Genomic DNA, 7,126 nt, shown 5'->3' on the forward strand with positions numbered 1-7,126 from the left:
CCAGGCTCCTCCTGTGAAGAAGAGACAGAGGAAACAGGAGGGATAGCAGACATTAAACAGGTTACATGACAAGAAACATTCCAGGATAGGATAGTATTACTAGACCAATTAATAGAAGGGTTATGGCGCACTAGCCAGGGATGACCCAAAACAACAGGTGTAAAAGGTGAACGAAAAATTAAAAAAGAAATGGTTTCGCTATGATTACCAGAGACAGTGAGGGTTAAAGGCAGCGTCTCACGCTGAATCTTGGGGAGAGAACTACCATCTAAAGCGAACAAGGCCCTGGGCTCCCCTAACTGTCTGAGAGGAATGTCATGTTCCCGAGCCCAGGTCTCGTCCATAAAACAGCCCTCCGCCCCAGAGTCTATCAAGGCACTGCAGGAAGCAGATGAACCGGGCCAGCGGAGATGGACCGGAAAGGTAGTGCGTGATCCAGAAGGAGAGGCCTGAGTAGTTGCGCTCACCAGTAGCCCTCCTCTTACTGATGAGCTCTGGCTTTTACTGGACATGAGGTGACAAAATGACCAGCGGAGCCGCAGTAGAGACAGAGGCGATTGGTGATTCTCCGTTCCCTCTCCTTGGCCGAGATGCGAATACCCCCAGCTGCATAGGCTCAGCATCCGAGCCGGCGGAGGAGGGTGGCAGTGATGCGGCAGGTGGCAGTGATGTGGAGAGGGAGCAACGGAGAACGTGAGCTCCTTTCCACGAGCTCGGCGACGAAGATCAAACCGTCGCTCTATGCGAATAGCGAGAGCTATTAAGGAGTCCAGACTGGAAGGAACCTCCCGGGAGAGGATCTCATCCTTAACCTCGACGTGGAGACCCTCCAGAAAACGAGCGAGCAAAGCCGGCTCGTTCCAGTCACTAGAGGCAGCGAGAGTGCGAAACTCAATAGAATAATCCGTTATGGATCTATTCCCCTGACATAGGGAAGACAGGGCCCTGGAAGCCTCCTCGCCAAAAACAGAACGGTCAAAAACCCGTATCATCTCCTCCTTAAAGTCCTGATACTGGTTAATACACTCAGCCCTCGCCTCCCAGACTGCCGTGCCCCACTCACGCGCCCGTCCGGTAAGGAGAGAAATGACGTAGGCGATGCGGGCTGCGCTCCTGGAGTAAGTGTTGGGCTGGAGAGAGAACACCACATCACACTGAGTGAGGAATGAGCGGCACTCAGTGGGCTCCCCAGAGTAACACGGCGGGTTGTTGATCCTGGGCCCGGAGACTCGGAAACCCTGGAAGTGGGCGGTGGATCGAGGTGGAGTTGGTGAACCTGTCTTGTGAGGTCGGAGACTTGGACGGCCAGGGTCTCAACGGCATGTTGAGCAGCAGACAATTCCTCCTCGTGTCTGCCTAGCATCGCTCCCTGGATCTCGACGGCGGAGTGAAAAGGGTCCGGAGCCGCTGGGTCCATTCTTGGTCTGATTCTTCTGTTATGAACTTGAGTGAAGACCCAAAAGCGGTTTTAACAGAAAACAGAGTTCTTTAATGAAAATACAGGAATGGCATAAATCCTCTTCCAACGTTGTCAGCGGAACAAAAAGAACGTTAGTATAGTGCAGGATGCTCCTGCCAGGCAGACTCCGACAGGACAGGACAAGGTGGAAGCAAACGAGACGACAGCTTGCTTCTGGCATCAAAAAACACAAACAAGAATCAGACACTGAAAGTAGCAGGAACAGAGAGAGAAATAGAGACCTAATCAGAGGGGGAAGAGAGAACAGGTGGGGAAGAGTGAAAGAGCTAGTTAGGGCAGATGTAGAACAGCTGAGGAATGAGAGACAGAGAAGGTAACCTAAAAAGACCAGCAGAGAGAGAGAATGAAGAGAAAGGACAGGAACAGACATAACAAGACATGACAGTCCTTCTGTCTTAAAGCAATGATGGACTGTCATTTCTCTTTGCTTATTTGAGCTGTTCTTGCAATAATATGGACTTTGTATTTTACCAAATTGTCATGCCCTGACCATAGACAGACCGTGTTTCTCTATGGTGTCGTAGTGTCAGGGCGTGACTAGGGAGTATTCTAGTTGAATATTTCTATGTTGTGTTCTAGTTTATATTTTCTATGTTAGTGTTTTGTATGATTCCCAATTAGAGGAGGTTGGTAATCGTTGTCTCTAATTGGGGATCATATTTAAGTAGCTATTTTTCCCACCTGTGTTTGTGGGATATTGTTTTGTATTTGTGCACCACGTAGTCACAGTTAGTTTATTGATTCATTGTTTTTTGCTTAAAATTTCACTTTGAAATAAATACGCGGAACTCAACATCTGCTGCGCCTTGGTCCGTCTCTCCACACAAACGTGACACAAATAGGGCTATCTCTGTATGCCAACCCTTCCGTGTCACAACACAACTGACTGGCCCAAACGCATAACGAAGGAAAGTAATTCCACAAATTAACTTTTAACAAGGGACACCTGTTAATTGAAATGCATGCTACCTCATGAAGCTGGTCGAGAGAATACCAAGAGTGTGCAAAGTTGTCATCAAGACAAAGGGTGGCTACTTTGAAGAATCTCAAATATAAAATATGTGTAACACTTTTTTGGTTACTACATGATTCCATGCGTGTTATTTCATAGTTTAGATGTCTTCACTGTTATTTTACAATGTAGAAAAATAGCACAAATAAAGAAAAACACTTGAATGAGTAGATGTGTCCAAACTTTTGATTGGTACTTTTGATTGGTACTGTAGTAGAAGGGCTTCTTTGGTACAAGTGTGTCAATGGTAGGTAGACTTTCATCAGCCCCCTATGCCCGGCCATATACTCAGGGTACAACCCAAATTGCACCCTATTCCCTAAATAGGTCACTACGTTTGGCTAGGGCCCTATAGTCTCTGATATACCCTCGAAATATCGGGAATAGGGTGCCATTTGGAACGTAACCCCAGTGAGTAACAGCTGCTATTGTCCTGCAGGGCCTCTCCATTTCTGGATCTGTCACATCCACTTAATTGAACCCCTCCAAGCCCAGCCACTAATCCACACACACACACAGGTATTGATATGTGTTGGGCTGCTAATAATCTCAGGGTGTCTGTGTGTATTTCCCTGTCTGGGTTTGTGTGCTGCACCAACGTGCTGTATGCATCACTGGGTTCTGGGGTGCGGACACAACGGATTGGGGGCATGAGTGTTTGACCTCAAGCTGCTGAGAGATAGTCTGTCATCTCATCACTGTCAACATCCCACAGTGATGCATTATGGGCTTGTTGTGGCTCACGTACATAAAACAATCTGCTTCAAGGTTTGGCCAGAAGTCTGTTTGTAGATAGCGCTGATGTGACATCATATTATGCAGAATGCCACTGAAACAGGGATTACTATCCTCCTGGTAGCCTGCAGGTGTAGGATCGTAATTTGAACCAGTTTGCTACAGCATGAAAGTAATCCTGCAGCAACAGGAAATTATTATGTGGATTGTAACACATTGTAGGTTTTGATATCATTTCTTGTAAAAGGGAAAAATCTGCAATTTCATATTGGAAAATTTAGCTGCAAGTAGCAATGCTGTGGTTCGGCTGTGGGCCCACTGTGACACCATCCGGACAAATTGGGCCCCATAGGATGAACTACTTCTGAAATGTTTGCCAAATATCGGAACTCAGAATCAAACTGATCAATATACTTTTGATGTAGTTTGGACTATTTTTTTAATGATGTTGACTACTTTTTTACTTTTTCTCCAGAACCGCTGGACTGATCGGCACCAAATATCGCATTGCGAGACCTTGTTGCATAGATGCTATATATACATTTTAGTGCAGAACAGTGATTCGGTTCCGAGGAGTAGCACTTGAAGTGTTTTTCACAAATATCAAAATGGAAGAAAACCCATTATGGGTCCTTGAGGCAAATGTTTTCCTTGTGAGGAGAGGGATCTATGTACCAAAAAAAAAAGGAATCTAGGTCAAATTGGGTGAGAGGCGGGACCTTTCACAATTTGCATCTTCAACCAAATTGCGCTATCCTAGGCCTACCAATTCACAGGAATTTGCATGCTATTTTCCTTGGGGAAAGAACCTGGTATAATAATGATAAAGAACGCAAACTAATTCAACATCGTTTCAGCAGCTTTCCTGTTGAAGCCCTAAGTACATCAGAGTATTTTTAAACCACAAATACACAAGTTTAAGCCTATAAATAAAACTATTCCAAAACATGTGTCCTGTTTGCAATAAGGCATTAAGGTAGAACTGCAAAACATGTGGCAAAGAAATGATCTTTATGTCCAAAATACAAAGCGTTATGTTTGGGGTAAATACAACACATCACTGAGTACCAACTCTTCATATTTTCAAGCATGGTGGTGGCTACATCATGTTATGGGTATGCTTGTCTTTGGCAAGGACTAGGGAGTTTTTTAGAATAAAAAGACATGGAATAGAGCTAAACACATGCAAAATCCTAGAGGAAAACCTGGTTCTGTCTACTTTCCAACAGACACTGGGAGAGAAATTCACTTTTCAGAAGGACAATAGCCTAAAACAAAAGGCCAAATATACATTGGAGTTGCTTACCATGACGACATGGAATGTTCCTGAGTGGCCAAGATACAGTTTTGACTTAAATCAGCTTAAAAATCTATGGCAATAATTGAAAATGGCTATTTAGCAATAATCAACTACCAACTTCACAGAGCTTGAACATCTTTAATAATAATGTGCAAATATTGTACAATCCAGGTGTGCAAAGCTCTTAGACTCACAACCAATGGGGATTCTAACATGTATTGACTCAAGGGTGTGAATACTTTTGTAAAGTAGATATTTCTTTATTGCATTTTCAATACATTTGCAAAAATTAGAAAAAATGTAATCCAGTTTGAATTCAGACTGTAACACAACAACATGTGAATGAGTCAAGGGGTAGGAACACTTTCTGAAGGCCCTGTAGGCCTGTAGATGCCAATATGGTGCGATGAATCATACTTAAATGCATGGAAGCCATAAGAATGCACATGATTGAAAGGGAATCATTGAGTTTCCTTCTTGCTAATGACAACTGGTGTGGTGTGGGGTGCTCGAGTTCCATCCTGCAAGCAAATCCCTGTTTTAAAGGCTTCTTCCTTCTATGTAATAAAAAGATAGGTCATATCCCAAATGGCACCCAATTCCCTCTGTACTGCCCTTACTTTTGACCAGAGCACTACGAATGGGTGGTGGTGAAAAGTAGCCCACTCTACAGGGGATAGGGTGCCATTTGGGACACAGACAAAGACAGAGTGTTCTCCACAACCCGCATCATCTTCACGACCTCCAGCCCATCCATCCACCACTGTCACACCGGAGAATGTCACCGAGGGGGCAGTGGTGGGGGGATGGGGGGGCGGGAGGGAGATTCCCGGTAACCCACCGGAATTACAATTATCTGCCCACCACCTTGGCATTCCGCGTAATAGCGTGTGTTTATGGAGAGGGGGAGTGGATGTCTGGGTGGAGGGGGCGTATGGGATGACTCAGGAGAAGGGCATGGTGCTGAGGTTGGATTGGCCTGGTAGGTGGAGGTGCTCAGCCCGCTCATGAGGTGGCTGTCCAGGAGTCATAAATTAACCAACCTGTCTGTCCTGCTTTGGTGGCTGCACGATACGGCTAACTGGGACATGTGGGCATAGCAGGCACACACCACGCACTGCTTTATCAATAAAAGACCTTTCACCCCTTTTTTAATCATTTCTCTATTCCTCTTTTCCAATGTTATTGTCTCCTCTCTTCCCACCTGTTCCATCTCCCTCTATTTCAGTCGGTCCCTCTCTCCCTCTATTTCAGTCGGTCCCTCTCTCCCTCTATTTCAGTCGGTCCCTCTCTCCCTCTATTTCAGTCGGTCCCTCTCTCCCTCTATTTCAGTCGGTCCCTCTCTCCCTCTATTTCAGTCGGTCCCTCTCTCCCTCTATTTCAGTCGGTCCCTCTCTCCCTCTATTTCAGTCGGTCCCTCTCTCCCTCTATTTCAGTCGGTCCCTCTCTCCCTCTCCCTCTATTTCAGTCGGTCCCTCTCTCCCTCTATTTCAGTCGGTCCCTCTCTCCCTCTATTTCAGTCGGTCCCTCTCTCCCTCTATTTCAGTCAGTCCCTCTCTCCCTCTATTTCAGTCGGTCCCTCTTCCTCTATTTCAGTCGGTCCCTCTCTCCCTCTTCCTCTATTTCAATCAGTCCCTCTCTCCCTCTTTAACTTCCACTTTTCCTCTCTTTGGATCTATTTCGTTCATTATGTCCTTTTTTCCTTCTCTTGAGTTCTACTATCTTGTACTATCTTGTACTATCTGGTACTAATTGTGGCTCAGTAGGTTTGTACTCTGCTATCCTCTCTAAGAGCCAGCCTGATGAACTCTTTATTTGAATTAAGTTGATAATTTTAAGTCTCTAGATTTTGCTCACCTGAAGTAGAGTATATTGTGATAAATTGCAATGTACTGTATCCACATGTGTGATTGTATTGTGTTTAAAATGATCAACTTAATTCTTGCCTACAGAGTTCTCAGCTATACTTTTCGTGGCTGTTTATTTACCACCACAGACATATGCTGGCACTAAGACCGCACTCAGTCAGCTGCAAAAGGAAATAAGCAAACAGGAAACCACTCATCCAGAGGCGGAGCTACTAGTGGCCGGAGACTTTAATGCAGGGAAACTTAAATCAGTTCTACCAAATTTCTATCAACATGTTAAATGTGCAACCAGAGGGAGAATTCTAAATCACCTGTACTCCACACACAGAGACACGTACAAAGCTCTTCCTTGTCCTCCATTTGGTAAATCAACTCTATCCTCCTGATTCCTGCTTTTAAGCAAAAATGAAAGCAGGAAGCACCAGTGACTCGATCTATAAAAAAGTGGTCAGATGAAGCAGATGCTAAACTACAGGACTGTTTTGCTATCACAGACTGGAACATTCTCCAGGACTTGTCCGATGGCATTGAGGAGTAGAACCACATCAGTCACTGGCTTTATCAATAAGTGCATCGAGGACGTCGTCTCCACAGAGACTGTACGTACACACCCCGACCAGAAGCCATGGACTACAGGCAACATTCGCCACTGAGCTAAAGGGTAGAGCTGCCGCTTTCAAGGTGCGGGACTCTAACCCGGAAGCTTACAAGAAATCCTGCTATGCCCTGCG

The sequence above is a fragment of the Oncorhynchus masou genome, chromosome 8, assembly GCF_036934945.1.
Source record: "Oncorhynchus masou masou isolate Uvic2021 chromosome 8, UVic_Omas_1.1, whole genome shotgun sequence".
Classification (NCBI taxonomy): domain Eukaryota; kingdom Metazoa; phylum Chordata; class Actinopteri; order Salmoniformes; family Salmonidae; genus Oncorhynchus; species Oncorhynchus masou.